Source organism: Meriones unguiculatus, chromosome 9 (assembly GCF_030254825.1).
Source record: "Meriones unguiculatus strain TT.TT164.6M chromosome 9, Bangor_MerUng_6.1, whole genome shotgun sequence".
Lineage (NCBI taxonomy): Eukaryota > Metazoa > Chordata > Mammalia > Rodentia > Muridae > Meriones > Meriones unguiculatus.
This window is the reverse complement of record NC_083357.1, coordinates 118,734,825-118,752,668: the sequence shown is the minus strand read 5'-3', so window position 1 is coordinate 118,752,668 and position 17,844 is coordinate 118,734,825. Positions and strand designations below refer to the sequence as shown.

Below are 17,844 nucleotides of genomic sequence, written 5' to 3'. Positions count from 1 at the left end.
GGTGTGACAGCCTGAAGCCAGTTTAAAGTGCTAGTCCAGGACATTTTAAGGTTCTGTGCCGAGCATCTTTTTTCAAGAACAGCACCGGCAGGGGAGCCGGAACAAGCACCAGCTACACTGTGACAACCCTGGTTGGTTGTTGGCTGTTCTGTGATGAACAGTAGCCACAGTTTCGGATTCTGAGTGTAACTTATGTGGGCATTCGTACAGGATGGTAAGGCCTTACCCACAGGTTAATGCCATTTTTTTTTTTTTTTTCAGTTCACTCACAAGCAAAGTCTGGGAAGGCACAGCTGCTGTGGGGGCTGAGCAGCAAGATCTATTCCACACACCTCATCTCGGATGGCCACCCTAGCCAGCCTGGTACAAAGGAGCCTTGGTGGGGCCAGCTATGTTTGCTTAATAACAACAGTTGTATAAACATGAAGTCCTCTCAGTTAAAGGGAAGCCAACATCAAACAGAGTAAAACACAGAACCCGAAACCCATCTTTCTTTGAAGAGACCCGTTTGAAGCGAGGTGTTTCTAGTTATGGGTGAGTGGGATGAGAATTCAGCTGCAGCAAGCGGACATCCAGTCCCAGGAAGGACTAATTAAATCCATCTGAGCTATGGCATCCCAAGCTGCCTCACACATTTCAAAGGGAAGCCCCTGTCTGCCTTTTGCAAAGACATCAAAACATTTGGTGCAGCTGTGGCACATTGAGGTTCCGTGAGGACGATGCTGTTTTACAGAATTCGAAGAGCTAAGAGAGTCATGCCAAGACATAGGACAATGCCCTCGCTGACTCGGTGACGGCAGCACATTCCTCCTCCACGCTGGGAATCCCTCTGTAGCTCGGGCCCTGTTAGAGCTTCTGTAAGGCCTCTAGAGGGCGAGGGCTGAGCCAGCGTTCAAAGTGCTTCACATATATTTGATAGTGTGTGGCTAAAAACTCAAGAATTTCCATGACTGCATATTTAACTTTTTTTTCTGAGGCACAAAATCAGGATTTTCGTGTAAAGACTGGTAGCTGATGAAAGACAGCAGAAGGAGTTAAGATCGTCAAAATCTTGCTTTAACAAAAATATTCTACTTAACCACCATTACTTGGGCTGTGAAGTAGTGGAAAACACTTGTGGTCAGGATCTGGAACACTGCCCCAAAGGGTGAGGCTCCCCAACCTTACCCCCAGCCGCTGCAGGCCTGTGCAGTCAGATGGGGCAATCACATCTCTACCTAAATACCAGCAGCAGATGTGACAGCACATGGACCAGGTCCCACAGTTAAAACAATCCACTCACCGTTCCCTCAGAGAGAACCAATGCCAGCCACATAACAACTAGGATTCAGCTGCCAGGCTCAGAGGTTAATATGTGCCAAAAGCTGAACTCAAACCCTAGCACAATAGGAAAATGAATGGGTAGGAAGAGGAGTGAGTGAATGGGTTGGTGGGTGGATGGATGGACAAATGGACAGACAGACAGGTGGACAGATGAGTGGAGGGGCCTTGACAGCAAGAAAGCCTGGCCTCTGGGTTCTCTTTACTCAGTATCGTAAGCACATCACTAGCCACCTTCTGCCCTCGAGTGCCCTCTCCTTCCTGTCAAGTGAGCCGGCTTGTGGAAGCTAGGTGCCAGTCAGCTCTTCATCCTCCAGTGCTTTTATTCAAACATGAATTCAGGGAGACACGGGTTAGGCTGAAATACAACTTGGTTACTCACACAACTAAAAACTTCTTTGCCACTTCCTCTGACTCTTCAAACTTAGGACACCCCATGACAGATGAATAAATTAAAGCCAACTCAAAGGAAACTTCCCTGCACAGGATGAATGCCTGGACACAAGTGCATAACACCAGTACAGAGAAAAAAATGCAAAGTGTGGCAAAGAGAAAGGCAGATGGTTTTCTCCACTCTTATCCTTACTTTAAAACTGCCTCAGCTATACAGCAAACACTTCACATTTGGCGATAGAAATTTCCCTACCATTTAAGGGAAACACCAGCACTTAAGAAGTGCCATTTTCAAGGAAACTGTGCATTTGATTCACATGAGCGCCAATGACGGCATGGCTTATGAAAAACACAGTAAAAGGCCAAGGATGGAGCGCCAGGGCAGAGTTCCTACTTAGCCTGCACAAGACCTGGGTTCCCTCTCCAGCAGACAAAGCAGTAAAATTTTCAAATGAAGTATAAAAATTAAAGTAGCTGAATGAAAGAAAGTTCACAGTGCCCTCCTAATTCAAAACTCTAAAGCCTGATGCATGTATGGATTGCAGTTTTAAAGGCCCTGAATATCAATGTTGTCAGACTCGTCTTGTAACTAAGCTAACCACATACACACTGCGCAAATAACCAGAAGCTTGGGAGGCTCCCTCCTCAGCCGGGCAGGCACAAGCTTCCCTCAGATACACACCGTGGCATACGGGATAGTTTAAGATCTAGAAATTAGGAGAAATGGCAGGTGCTGGAGATCCTCTCGGACCTTCCCTCTGCAGAAGGGCAAGAGCACCCTTGCCTCCAAAGGCGCACAAGGGGAGTCTCAGGAGGCCTGCTTCCTGCCCCAAGTGACCACCCTTAGTTTAAGCAGGCCCTCCTACTGAATGGCCCATGCCTCTCCATGAACAGTCTAGAACGTTTCCTCTGTCTTCACGTCTTTATACACGCTCCTGGGCAGGTACAAATGCTATTGAAAAGATGGGTGTACTTTTCCCTTGTTAACTTGCCAGCTGGGACCTCAGCTGAGAACTTAGAAGGGTAGAAGAGAAAAAAAGATACATTTCCTCCCTTACAATAGGCTGGTGAAAAAAATCTAGATAAGCAGGTGATATACTCAGCTGAACCAGCACATGACTCTGTTTCCTCCTCCTCACACGAAGTCTTCCCACACTGGTCCAATTCTGTCGATTAATTTCTGGTACCTTTCCAGGTATTCCTATGTCCAAATACAGTATTTGCATTTGCTTTGCTATATTTCTCCAATTGCACAACCAAAACTAGTCAGCTTGAATGTAATGTTCTCCACATTCGACTTGTGAACGGTGGAAATCTTGTTCTTTTTTAAATTGTTGTTTACTGCTGTCGTGAGTGTGAATGCACACGGGAACTTTCAGGACTTGTCCCTCTTCCCAGAAGTTCAGGGGCCACACTCAGGTTTCCCAGGCTTCCGCAGCAAGTGCTTCTAACCATGGGGCCATCTCACCAACCCCAAATCACAGTATAGAAGATGAAACCTTTCAGTTTCGTCTTTTCTGCTTAAAAAACAAAACAAACCCCAACAGTAAACGCTGAGGCCAGAGTGTCGCTGCAGCACGGCGCAGAGGCACTTGGGGGGCACCTGCCTCCAAGCCCGGCGCAGCCCCTGGGACCCAAGACTGTGCTGGAGGACAGCTCCTCAAGCAGTCTTCTGACTTCTCTACATGCTCCCGTGGCACCAGTGTGCCCAAAACACACAAGTCAAAATTTAAACCCCTTGATTAACTTTCACTTTGTTTTTTTAAGAGCGTGAAGAAATCTGAAATACCACAATGTCTCGGTTAGGGTCACTATTGCTGTGACGAGACACCGTGGCCAACAGTAACTTGGGAGGAAAGGTTTGTTTGACTTGCGCTTCCCTGTCCCAGTTTTTCGCTGAAGGAAGCAAGCCAGGAACTCTACAGAGCAGGACCCTGGAGGCAGGGGCTGATGCAGAGGCCACCAAGGGCGCTGCTCACTGCTGCTCACTTACTTCCTCACAGAGCCCAGGCCTCCTGCCTAGGGATGGCTCCACCCACAATGGACTGGGCCCTCCCCTATCAATCACTAATTATGAAAATGACCTCCAGGCCTGGACCTTATGGAGGCTTTTTCGTAATTGAGTCTCCTACTTCTCAGACTTTAGCCTGTGCCAAGTTGACGTAAAACGTAGCACACTCAAGAAGGTAGTTTTTTTCTAATTATGTGTATGAGTGTATATCTGTGCAGAGATGTGTACACACGAGAGCAGTTGTCCTGCAAGGTCAGAAGAGGCCCTCAGGTCCCCTACAGCTGGAGTGCTTACAAGTGGCCTACTGTGGATGCTGGACACCCAGACTCCCGTCTTCTCCAAGAGCTGTGCGTGCTTTAACTCCCAAGCATCTCTCCAGCCCCAGCAAGATATGCTCATTAGACCCTTTCAGTATCCTAGAGCTACTTTAGAAATCTTGTCTCTAGAAATGATAACATGATATTCTACAAAAATGCATTCCAAGGGTCTGAAAGATAACTCTCCAGGTGCTTACTCTGGCCAGGCATGGCCAGCCGAGAGTTATCCTCCCCCGGGCCCACATGGAAAGAGAAAACTTACCCCCACAAATTGTCTTCTGACCTCCATACCTGCACTGTTGATATATAGAGAGACAGACAGACAGGCAGGCACCACGGGCACACATACACACATAAAATAAGTGTGAAAAAAATTAAACTCATTTGACCATAATACGGTAAAATATACTATCTATCAGAAGCTAACCAACTAAATTTAACTACACTTTACTAATAGCTTACAATAGCTTAGTGACCCACAATTTTTACAGAACTTTCAAGGTGCTGAATTATCCTCAGCAACCCTCAAAACAACCAAATGAGACATAATGATCAAAACATGTCATCTTTACACAATATATTAGTTTAAGCACTATTTTTTTCTTGGTCAACAGTTATTTGTTAACATATACTGAATATACTTTGCATATAAGAGATGACCAAAATAATAAATAACCTCAGAATAAAGCAAAACCCATAGCTTAAAGTGCTGCCCGGCTGTGCCAAGCCCTCGTCTGCCTGGCCCCCTCCGCAGCCCCTGCCTATCCTCTGGCACACGGGTGGCCCTCCTGCTCACACCACACCCACTCCTGAAGCAGATGTTTAGGGTGTTTCCCCTCAGTCTCTTCTGTGGAAGTCAGTCCTCCCACTGCCAAGCACCACTTCATGGCCATTTCACACTCCTCCCCACCGTCCTCCCCATCACAGTGCACAGCCTCCAGAGGAGGAGAAATTGCCATGTTTTCTTATCCCGACCTCCTCCTGCCTCTCCCATCTCTCAGTCTTCAAACGCTTCCTCTTGAGGCCCAACTACTCACTTTAAGAAAGTTAGTCCTACCTGAGCACCGCTGTTGCTGCTGCCGCTGCTGCTGCTGCTGCTTTGGTGTTCTTGAACCAGGGTGTCCTGGTTCCTAAATTGCTTTTTCCCAGTGTTCTGTGCCCCTTGTTGACATCTTCGGTGGACCCCAAGTCTAACACTCCTTGGCTCTCTTCACTTCTCCCTCTGCTCTTTCCCATCCTCCAACTGCTTTTATGTGACTGAAGGTAGACTTCTACTGAACTCTCTCTCTCTTTCTCCCCCACTCTCTCTCTTTCTCCCCCTCTCTCTCTACTAATTTCTCTCTCCCTCTCTCTCTACTGAACTCTCTCCCTCTCTGTCTCTGTGTCTCTTTCCCTCTCCCTATCTCCCTCCCCTCTACTCCCTCTCTCTGCCTCTCTCTCCCTCCCCTCTACCTTCCTTTCTCTCCCTCCTCCGTCCCTCCCTCCCTCCCTTTCTCTGTCTCTCTCTCACCTATAGAACGTCATTTGCAACAACCCAGTGAACACTGCCAGGCTCCTCCAACAGGTCTGCAGGTGCCTTCACCATCCCTGACCATCTGCACACACTTCTGCAGTTCTGAGGCCGTTCACCCAGCTGCCCAGACACCTTTAGCTCCTCTTTGTCTTCATCACAGGCCATGGAGAAATGGCTGCCAGCGTGAACCCAGGAACCTGGGTCATTTGCTCTGTCAATGCCTGCCCTAACTTCTGCTTGGAAAAAGCTGTTGGTCTCTCTGCACTTCAATTTCCTTCCACTTGCAGCAGAGATAATGGTCCTTCTTCTTTCTAGAGTGCTGCCAAGATTAGAGTAGATCACAGACATCTCTGTACTCACCAAGCAACCCACACCTTAGCAGTTAATCCTACTGCTCAAGAAACGCTGCTTTTGTCAATATTCCTCTTCAGCTTATTCCAATTTTAAATATCTCTTTATACTGATCCATTTTTCTCTAAAAACAAAAACCTCACCGCAGTCAAGACTCACTTCTCCTCCGTGCAGTTTCCCTGAGCACCTCCCTGCCCCCTCACTCCAGCCTTGCCTTTCTAATCGATTTAGTGGGGAAACGGTGGTCTTTCTAACTGATCACTGGCCTGTCCTGCAGAAGACTTCTGTGATCTCCACTGCCTTTCACAATGATCCCAAAGGTCCTTAAGCTCAGTGGCACCTGCAGATGTGAGGCTGCTTCTCCCACCTCTCCCTGCCTGCCATCAGCCCCACATGGCAAACTTCCCACAACACATGCGTGGCTTCTTCCATTTTCTCACTTTAATTCTCTTTATTTTGCACAAGCTTCACAATTGTGACCTTATGCCCCGTGCCACCCGACACAAGCTTCTGTATACTGGCAGACTGGCAGGTTCCCCCTGAAAGCCCCCATCCATCTTCATATCCAGTTTTAGTGAGCCCTTATCCATTGTCCACAGTTCCTAATCTCCCTGTCATTACTACTTGCTTGTCACCCTCGACAGACCAGAGGACGTAGAGACACCTTCCCTCTCGAGCACCGCTGTTCCTCTAGTGCCCATGTCACAGGACATTGAAAGCAAGGAGGACACCCACCACAACCATAAAAATGACAGAATAATGACCATAAAATCTTATCTAGCGGTTGAGTCACAGAAGAGCATTTCAGCATTCATTTAATTTGTAAATAAGTTTGAGATGCAGAAACATAATATGAAAATTGAGCCAAGATTGCTGGTGTCCTCCGTCATCTCAGCACAAAGGAGGCTGATGGGCTAGCTCAGGATTAAAGAACTGGAACAGGAAATACACAATAAGCAAAAATACAAAATAATTGTTAACGCCTTTGTTGTAACAATTTGGTTAGTGTCTAAAGATACTACCATATTACTGCAAATATTTTATAACAGATTATGAAGTTAAATGACCTGCACTAAAGCTGAATAACTGTGTCAACATTATGCATTTTACCTGAGAGTAAATACTTCAGAGAGCGTCAGAAACCTGAACATAATCCTAAAGCCCAGCTGAAGTCTTAATCACCGTATTTGCCAAGTCTAATGCGGTAACCACCGACCCCACTTGGTGCTTTTCATCTGCAGAGTAGTGGGAACCGGGTCTGCTGCTTATTTCTGTTCCTCACTTAGCACCGTGACAAGCAACGTGGCTCTCAAGCGCAACATGCCTGAGCCATTTAAGAGGGTGCAGGTGCGGCCCTGCGCCCAATTAGATGGGCAATTTTCCAGATTACATGGGCAGGAGCCTCACATTTTTATGAAAATTCAGGCTTCTGGCTGAAAAGTAGATTATGATACCCAGTAGAAAGGCTACATTTAAAACAAACAGATCAAGCTGCGCCAGTTACTCTTCAGGCTTGATTTTTCCACAGCCTTGTTTATCTGACCCTCTTCATCAGACCTCAAGCTGACTTGGCTGTGTCTGATTTGAAAGGGTATTTGTCACCTTGTTGGCTCTCGGGGTAGGGAAGTGACAGTAATGCAGAAAGTGACTTTGAGACCTCCTTCCTTAAACCACCCCATTCCCTAAAATACTGTGGATGTGTTTCAGAGTCGGTGAAGCTATGAATTCTAGGAGTCCCAGTATAATCTTCAGAGTGCTATCAGCAAAGCAAACATCTCTTAAGATGGTTTCTACAGCTAAGAAGGAAAAGGAGGACTCACAGTGAGTATCCAAACATGTTTTCACTCTTTCCCTGGCTGATTTAGATGAGTCCTTAAAACAACCGACTCTGTGATCTCTAGAATCTACTTTCAAGGTCAGAGGTCCAGCTGAAGAGTTCAGAAACGACACTTTGTGGCCCTATGGCCATGCCCGGCTGCTCTCCAAACAGCCGGGGGGCTTTTCTGAGTGCTTCCAGGGATGGCTGAGGCATCAGTTGTGCCAGGCAGCTGGCTGCGGCAGCACAACAACCTACACTTACGCTTTCTTGTGGCTCCTCCCAAAGACATTCTAGCTACATAATAAGCAGACACAACCTTTCCCCCTCAGGACAGAATCTCACTGTGTAGCCCAGGCTGGCCTGGAACTCACAGACTTGTGCCTGCCCCACTCTCCAACTACTGAAATGAAAGGCAGGCACCACCACACCTGTGCTAACACACTCTTTCTTTGTACCAAGGAATATACTTTGCTTTTATACTTGAAGAAGCAGCACACCGAATGGATTCACACTCATTTTTAACAGCTGCACAGGATTTCAGGGTTCCAATGCCAGGTATCTGTCAACATGCTTGCCTTTTGAGCTGTTTGAGTCCTCTGCAGTCACAAATAATACTGCTGTGGATGCTCTCTTATCCTTCCTACACTGGACATGACACAGGTGACAGTTTGGGTTTAAGTGTGTTGGTTGGTTGATTTTAAGACAAAATCTTGCTGTGTAGCCTGAGCTTGAACAAATGTTGCTTCTCTGACTCCTGAGTGCTGGGATTATCAGCGTGTTTCCCTGTCAAACTGTTTCCTGAGGGTCTATATCAGCACTCCTATAGCTCGCTTGTTCTTCTTTAACCATATGAAATCAGGGAGCTGTGAACATTTCTACTTTTGCCAAAAATGTATATGGAAATGACTCCTGTCCATCGTCTCGTCCCGAGCTTGCCTGACAGGGCTGGTGCTTGTTTTCAGGTGTGCAGGAGCCAGTCACACTCACCCCACTATGAATCACCTCTGGACATCTTCATAGGATCGATAGATCCTTCCTATGTGCTGGCTCTCTGACTAGCCTCACACAGGACAGCCCAACAGATGTTACTTGTATGACATTCATTTTGTTTGAAATGTCATAATGATATCACAATATATGCTAACACCATATATGCTAATAAAACATGAATATGGAAAAACGCCTTACTGGGAGGCAGGGATGGGCAATAGGGGTGAAAAGGAGGAACGCATGACAGAGTGAAGAGTAATTGAAATGCATAATATGTATGCATGGACCAGTCAAGAACAAATTCAATAACGATTTAGAAAAAAAGAACAAAATAAAAACAGGCCACAGCCAGGGGCTCCTGATAAACATCTTGAAAAAGAAAAAAACAAAACAAAACAATTGATTTATTTTCCTACTAATATTTTTCAACTGGTAAAATAACTTTTCATAAAAATTAACTTTGTTGAATGAATACAAATACAAGGTTACATAATGCACTTTGTAAAAATTCATTGTCAGAAACTAAGATTTTGAGGCTGGAGAGATATCTCAGTGGTTAAGAGCATTGTCTGCTCTTCCAAAGGACCAGGGTTCAATTCCCAGCACCCACATGGCAGCTTGCCATGTCTATAACCTCAATTCCAAAGGATCTGACACCTTCACACTAATGCACATAAAATTAAATAAATTATAAAAAATAAGATTTCTTCAATACAGTATTATAAACTGTTTAGAATCTGTTTTTAACTCATGGAAGGGGATAGCTACATGAAAAAAAAAAGCCTGGTAAGTAGTTCACATGGTTGTAACATTTAATTCACAATAAAAGAAAAACAAAAGTTTAAGTGTGTTGGCTAATTTTAAAAACCTGATCTTGATTTTCTATCCCTGGGCCTGATCAAACCATTTTACAAGCTTCTACCGGAGCATACAACATTCATTTTCAAATGCTACTAAAAAATGTTGTTTTCAATTTGGCAAATATGAATTTGAGTCACAGATAATTTTTAGATGAAAAGGCTAACGTTGTCATAAATGTAACAGTGAACTGCCTTACTGGCTAATGTCTTCGTCGTGCCCCAGAGAAGAGCCTATCCTAACAACTCCTGAGAGTAAAGCAGGACAGTAGATGGGGCTCATTTTCCCAAGAAAGCTGTTTGAAAGTAAAATGTTCAGAGAGGCCACTGATGCTGGATGTGGTGATGCACAGCTGTAACTACAAGACATAAGAAGCTGAAGCAGGAGGATTGCTATGAGTTCAATTCTATAGTAGGCTACACTGCCTCAAAACAACAATCCCTGTGAGTGACAGCCCACAGGGAGAGTCATCAGAGAGGAGGGAGCCTCAACTGAGAAAATGCCTCCAGAACATCAGGCTGCCGGCAAGCCTGGAGGGCATTTCCTACTGTGACTGCTGTGGGTGGTGCCAGCCCGGGGCTGGTGTCCTGGCTTCTGTAAGAAAGCAGGCTGAACAAGCCGTGAGAGGCAAGCCAGTAAGCAGCGCCCTGCATGGGCTCTGCATCCGCCCTCACAGTGGAGTCCCTGCCCTGTTTGTGCACCTGTCTTGGCTTCTTTCAATGATGATGTACAAACATGGGAGTGTGACCAAAATAAATCCTCCCCCAAGTTGCTTTGGTCACGGTGTTTCACGGCAGCAACAGTGACCCTAACTAGGACAGTTCGGGTCTCATTAAATGGCTGTGACTATCTCTAGGACGGTTTTTGCTGTATTTTAGTTGCTTCCAAGTCTGCCTTCCCTTTACCTTTGTAAATGCAGACTCTTTCCAAGGGGTCTAAGGACAAACGCTCTTGATTCAATCTTTTATTACGTAAAATATTAAGCTGATACTTGTAATTTCTCATCACTTTTTTAATTTTTATTTTTTTCACAATTTATTCATTATCTCATCACTTTCTTAGGATACAGTTTTAACACAAGAATTAGCACTCCAAAGGGTATGAATCTCTTAAGAGTCTTTTATGAATGGCATCCAATTATTTTGCAGAAGGCCTAAATGAATGCATGCACCTTTACCGCTGTGGTGCTGGCATCTGGTCCCATAACTATTTTTTGAAATTTTTGGTATGATTTCAAATTTAAATATGTCCAGCATAATAATAAGGACACAAGTATTTAAGTGACTAGAAAGCCTAACTCCTCATGACAGAACCCAGCCACTGTTCTGTAGAATCTAGACGTTTAACCTTCTGCAGACTTCCAAGGCCCCATGACTCAGGCCCGCCAACAGTTCACGAGGACTCTGATTCTCCACTTGGAGCTCCCGACAGCCACCTACACAGCAGCAAGTTTCTGCGTTCACGGTTTTGATGTGTTTTTCCTGGAAGCACCTCAATTTCTTGTCTTTTTCCTATGATGTATAGCACTTATATAATTTCTTTTTAATTTTGTTTTGTTTGTTTGTTTTTGGTTTTCTTTCTTTATACATTTTTAACATACTTTCTTTATTCAGTTTGTAAATGGTTTTTACCATTCTGTGGGCTTGTCTTCATTTTCTTGTTGGGTCTTTTAACATGAACATTTTAATTTTGATAAATATTTCTTTCATTTTTCTTGTGTTGCTTATGCTATGAAAATATAGTAACATATAAAGTCAGAAGGGTTAGCTTTTGCATTTAGGGGTGAATTCATTTTGGTTAAATTTTGCATATCTCAGTGTGAGGAAGGAGTTCAACGTCACTCATTTTATGTGGATACCCCACCATTTGCTGAAAGAATTACTGTTTCTCCACTGAACTATTTTAGCACTTCTTTAAGATATCACTTTAGAGCAGGGATGCAGCTCAGTGGTAGAAATGTGCTTATTAGGTACAGAGCCCTGAGTCCCGTACCTAGAACACACATCATCTCCTCCTAGAGAGAACCACCACACATTCAGGAACCATGCCCAAGCTAGGCACCCAGGACTAACGAGTTTAGAGGACCATTTCTACCCCAGTAATCAACTCGGCTATCTTGTTGTGAGGGCTACAGTTCAGTGAAGCAAAGGTTAAAATGTGACTTAGCCATCCTCACGTTTGTTTTCAAGATAGTTTTGAGAATCCTATATCTTCAAGCTTTCATATGAACTCTAGGGTCTGACTAAAACACAGCTTGATTCAGGAGTTACAGGAAGTCTAGCCTATGAGGAAGCCATGCGTGCCCTTTCTAACCAGCCATAAACCAGGAGGCTGTGCTTTTTCTTCATCCTTTTTCAGTGACTTGTACATTTCATCATGTATGTTTCATACTTCTTTCACTGTATTTTCTCCTCACTAGCACTTTTTTTTTTTTTTAATTCTTGTTAATGGAACTGTTTTCACTGTGGGGCTGCCACTGCAGCTGAAGAGATTTTTAACAGCTTTGATTTTGCACCCATGCGGAACTTACTTCTACGTGATAGTTTTGTAGTTGGTTCCTCACAGGGTTCTACACAGAACCCACACAGCATCCACAGAAAGACATCGTCATCCTTGTCATAATGATGGCCGCTCTGCTGAAGACAGGGTCAGGGAGCGCCTCACGCGGCCACTCCAGAGCAGGTCTTTGCTGATGGCTTACAAACTCAGGGTCTCAGGCACACCAGGAAGTGCTTTGCCAGTGAGCTGCCGCCAAGCCCAGCCTTTTAAACTCTAATACAAATTGAACTGTGTTAGATACAAAACGTGAAACTGGGAGAATGGAAGGACTCCAATTTTAATTTAAATAAAAGTTTTGTGCTTATCGAAAATATTTTGTCCTTCTAATAAAGAAAGCTGAGATTAACTTAGGAAAGTGAACTATACGGAATTTAAAAGCACAAGAGGGCTTTTGTGGGTGGAAGAGAACCAGGAAAAGTGAGGAAGGCAATGGGAAAGGCAAAGAAATTTTAGCAAAGTATGAATGACAGTATTAAAATGAAGTAGTGCTTTGACAATTTAGATTTTTTATTCATTAGACCAAAGATTACATTAGTATATATACCATGGGGGAGCAGGGATTCTGAATATTCTTTGGAATGCTGGCAGACTGATAGCAGGGGGTGGAGGGAGCAGCTGGGGGATGGAGGGAGGGTAGCAAGGTGCTTCTTGCAGAGATCAGAGGGCAACACTGAGCAAGCAGTGTTCTCTTTTGCATCTTGCTCAGGCAGTCTCTCTTACTTCTGTGCTCCACTCTGCTGGCTCTTGGGCTTCTGGGCAATTCTCCTGTCTCTGCCCCTTCTCTAGCTGCAGGAGTGGTGAGATAATGGGTTTGCATCTTGGTGTCTGGCTTCTTATGTCGGTTCGGGGGATAAAACTCAGGTCCTCAGACTAGTGGGGCTAGAACCCATTGAAGCAGCTCTCCAACCCTGGATATTCTTATGCCGTAGCATGAAGAGTCTTTACAAAGGTGGCTGCCACTGGCCCTGGAAGGAAAGTTTCTCTCCCTAAGTCTCAGTTTTGAGCAGCTAGTATCCGGCAAACACCTAACGTGCATGGGTGCTGCTCATGTGCCACTGAAGGCCACATGCCTAAAGCCAGTTTACACATCAAGACCACTCAGACCTTTTTCTTCGAAGTGAATGGTCATCAACATAAATTTAGTTCTTCACCTTTAAAGTAATAAACACATCAGTGGACTTGGGAGGCAAATTGGAGGAGAAGAAGGAAGGGTGGGATGGGCAGGGCTTGAGGGAGGGGCTACAGCTGGGATAAAAAGTGAATAAATTGTAATAAATAAATAAAAAAGAAAAAAAGAAAAAATAAAGCAATGAAAACACACTAATCTTTGTGTTTCTTGTACTGTTTTACCCAGTTTTATATTATACTGCACAGGAAAGAAGTGGAGGGAAACTCAGGAATCCAGAAAGTTTTTATAAATAAACTCAACTGATTTTTCTCCCTTGGGAGTTCAGTGTTATAAAGCCCGGCTAGTGTTCCCACCATGTGTGTTCATGGGGTTCACACTCCTAGTCAATTCTTTTGCTTATTCTGACTTTCGCTTATCCCAGACTTTTACCTGAGAACCAGCATTCTTGATTACACACACCGATGTGGGTTGCTGAGCATAGTTTTTAGTTGTGTTATAACACACATAGCACACAGTGCTACAATTAGAGTACAGATCAGGGTATCATACACATGTAAGCTTCCTATCTCTAAAATACTTTCGTTCTACACAATTGAAATTTGTGTCCTTTCAACAGTGCCTGCTCACCCTGCCCTCCTCACTGTACCTCACTCCCTTTTTTACTTCATTTAGTTAATTTAACTTTTTTTTTTGAGACAAGATCCCATGTAGCTGAGGATGGCCTCGGAGTTGTAACCTTCCTCCTCTGCTCCCAAGATCTGGCACCACAACCACAGGCCTGGACATTTCCTTTTCTCCAGGGCCTGGGACCCACCACTCAGCTTTGTCTCTAGAACATCTGACTGCTGTAGGGATGCCATGTTGTGGGTCCCCAACATGTCCTTTCAGGTGACTCACTTCACTTGGCAGAGTCCTTAAGGTCTCTCCACCTTCTGGCATGCAGCAGAACAGCCTTTCTTTTCAGGACTGGGTAACTCCCACTCATGGACAGGTCCCATGTTTTCTCTGTCCACTCACCCATCAGTGGACTCTTCCACAGTTTCTTCTCTGCTCTGTGAATAGCGCTGCTATGAATATGCATGTGCAAATGCGTGTTCAGGGTTTGCTTTCAACTGCCCTGTTGATCAGATGATGTGGCTTTTCTGTGTTTAGGGCCCCACACTCTTTCCCTCAGTGGCTGGCGCACTCGGGCTCTGCTCCTCTCCAGGCCTGACACTTTTCTTCTGTCTCCCTGCCAGCACCTCCCTTGGCTGGGAGGATAGGCCTCACTGGACTCTTCATTCAACTTGCCATGTCTTTCGTGGTATGACCCTGGGCGTTTTCCAGTGCGCCCTGGCCACCTGACTTTTTTGTTTTAGTTAAGAAGTTATCTATTCATGTCTCGTCCCCACTTTTTGCTTTTTCTTCTCTTCTTCTTCTTTTATTTATCTCCTCTGTATTTGCCTTTTAAAGCAGAATGTGGTTGGGCACTACTTCCATTCACAAGCCTTGCTGAGTCATAAGACCTAGGGAAGAAGCTTAGCGTTTGCTCTTGGCACTTCGGAAAACAAGCCACAAGGGGAGTTCCTCTGTCAGGTTTTTTTAAACTTGTGTTCTTACTTCTAAGACTAGTACACACAGAATTGAAAGTAAAGGACATGAAAAAAAGTATAAAACTTAAGCCATCTTAATTTTTGTCCTTTCTAAACATGTGTGTCTCAGAACACTTAAGTGACAAATATTTGGTCTACTAAGGAACCAGCTCACAGCCAAACACTTCAGACCACAAGGTTGACAGTAGGCTGCGTTGTGACTTAAACACTCTACCAACCTGTGGGATCAAACCCACAGTACCACAGTACCACAGTAGAACGTAGTTTTCACCTTCCCTTAGGTCCTGCACAGATGTTTTAAATGTTAACTAAAGTAAACAAAAGCCCTGAAAAATATTCTGTAGTAAGGAAGGAGGGTAAGTGTAAAACTCCCAGCTCTTCTGGTGACGCTTGCTCTACTTCTTCCATGCTCCCTCCAGTTACAGCAGCACTGCTATCACCCACAGTAGGATCACCCTCATCAATGCCTAGACCCAGCCTGATCATCTTGTAGATCCTATTAGCATGTGTCTGGGGATCTTCCAGGCTGAAGCCGGAAGACAGGAGTGCAGTTTCATAGAGCAAGATGGCCTGGTCCTTCACAGACTTGGCAATCTTGTCAGCCTCTGCCCTCTGCCTTAAGGTTTCAGTCATGGAGTGATGAGGGTTCATCTCTATGTGTTTCTTTGCTGCCATGAAGCCCACTGTTCAGTTGTCCGTAGGCCTGAGCTCTCATGATTCCCTCCCTGGCCGCTGCCCACCCATACGTGCTTGTGACAACACAGCATGGGGGCATCACCAAGCAGCCTGACATAACCGCCTTTTCAACCTGTTTCTCCAAAACAGCTTCATAATTCTGCAGAGGTTTTCAAAGTTTGTCTTTCTCTTCCTGTTTCTTTTTCTCGCCATCTTCTGGAAGATGCAGTCCTTCTTTGGTAACTGACGCTGAGGTCTTGCCCTCACACTCCCTCAACTGCTGCACACCCTACCCTCAGTGGCGTCAGTCAGACAGGCTACTTGTCAGCCACGCTTGCGGAGATGCCCCACCAATGCCAAGTTAGCGACCTGCTCCTCGGTCTCACCTGTGATAAAATAGCTGTGCTTCTGGTTTTCCTTCGTTCTGGTGGTGCAGCGGTCCTTGAGAGAAACCACCTCATCACCTAAAGCAGACAGGCAGTATCTCAACAGCTTGGCAAGCTTCTTCTGATTTTGAGAGTCTTCATGAATCCCAAGCTTCATATTTTTGAGAACGTCTCATAAAACTTTTTTCTAGTTTTCTTTATCTCCTGCCAGTTCGATAAATAGTTCTAAGCATTTCTTGACCAAATTCTTTCTGATAACTTTCAGAATTTTGCTTTGCTGCAACATTTCATGGGAAATATTTAGAGGGAGATCCTCAGAATCTACCACTCCTGTAATGAATTTCAGATACTAGGGATTAACTCCTCACAGTTATCCAGGATGAAAACTCTGTGTATGTACAACTTGATGCTGTTCTTTTTCCTTCTGTTTTCAAACAGATCAAAAGGAGCAGGTCTTGGGACAAAAAGAAGGGCCCAGAATTCCAAATCCGCTTTACTGCCAAATGTTTTTCCCAGTCATTGGTTAAGCTTTGAAGAACTTTCCATATTCTTCATTAGTAATGTCAGCATGATTTCTGGTCCAAATAGGCTTTTGTTGTTGTTGTTGTTGTTGAGTTCTTCTTGATCAATGTACTTTTCCTTATCTTCCTCTTTTTCTCGTCACCATCCTTTTCTTCTTCTTCATCAGAACCAACATCAGGCTTATCATCAGACTCCTTTTCTTCTTTTTTTTCTGTTCCTCTTTATTGTCTTTTTCTTCAGCCTCATCATGACTTCCTTATCACAGTCCTTCTCCACAAGAGAGTAATGAAGTAGCCAATAAACTAAGAGTGTTTCTTCACAATCTCCTTTATTCTCCTTTCCTCCAAATACTCAGTTTGGACTGCTATCAGATGTAAGATAACTTTTGTTCCACAGCCCATTGATGGTCAAGGATAATGACAATTTATAAGGCAATTTCTTCCTAAAAGGCAAAGGTCTTGACCTCCTTGTCCTTTTCCTCCTTTTCCTCCTCTTCCACTTCCTTCTCTTCCATTGGTTGGTCTTGGGTCTGAGTTTCCTCAAGCATCTTTGCTGAATGACCATGCATGAAACGTGACTAGCTGTGCCACGATACTGGAGCAACTGCCAATTTTTTCAATGTGTATGTGTATATGGTGTGTGCGTGTGTGTGTGTGTATTTGCACTTTCCTGTTCCTCCTTTTCAGTGTTGTAGTGCAGGCACATACTGAGTACATACGAGGATATGTGACACTTCCAGACAGCTGCCAACCCTTGGGGAGCAGGAGCAGAACAGAAGGTGGAAGAAGAGGATTCAACTGCACCTACAACTGTTTCTTTCTTTCTTTTTTCCTTTTTAGTAGGAAATCTATACATACTGTACTCTCTCCATTTGAAATCTTCAAAGTTTAAAATGCCACCCCTCCCCCCATGATCAAGGCAGATGCTGAGACTCACAGCCAAACTTTGGGCAAAGTGCGGGGAATCTTATGGAAGAAGGGGTAGGAGATAGAAGGATCTGGAGGGGAAGGAGCTCCACAAGAAAACCAACAAAACCAAAATATCTGGGCCCAGTGGGTCCTGCAGAGAATCAACCAAGGACCATGCATGGAGAGGACCTAGACCCATGTTCAGATGTAGCCAATAGGCAGTTCAGTCTCCCTGTGGGTCCCGAGAAAGGAGAGCAGGGCCCACCTCTGTCATGAACTCAGCTGCCTGCTCTTTGATCACTTCCCCCTGGTGACAAGACCCTGACAGCCCACAGAGGAAGGGGATGCAGGCAGTCCTGATGAGACTTGATAGGCTAGAGTCAGATGGCAGGGAGGAGAACTCCTTTCAGTGGACTAGGGGAAAGGGATAGAGGGGAAGAAGGAGGGAGGGTGGGACCGGGAGGAGATGAGGGAGGGGGCTAAATCAGGATATAAAATGAA

At 44.8% G+C, this 17,844-nt stretch overlaps 1 protein-coding gene and 1 pseudogene across 3 annotated transcripts in view; both read right to left on the bottom strand.

The window, feature by feature from the left end:
- Positions 1-17,844, bottom strand: part of Pcca (propionyl-CoA carboxylase subunit alpha) — a 288,912-nt gene that overhangs the window by 97,358 nt on the left and 173,710 nt on the right. The window lies entirely within an intron of this gene.
- LOC132656541 (heat shock protein HSP 90-alpha-like) lies at positions 8,958-17,676 on the bottom strand (annotated as a pseudogene).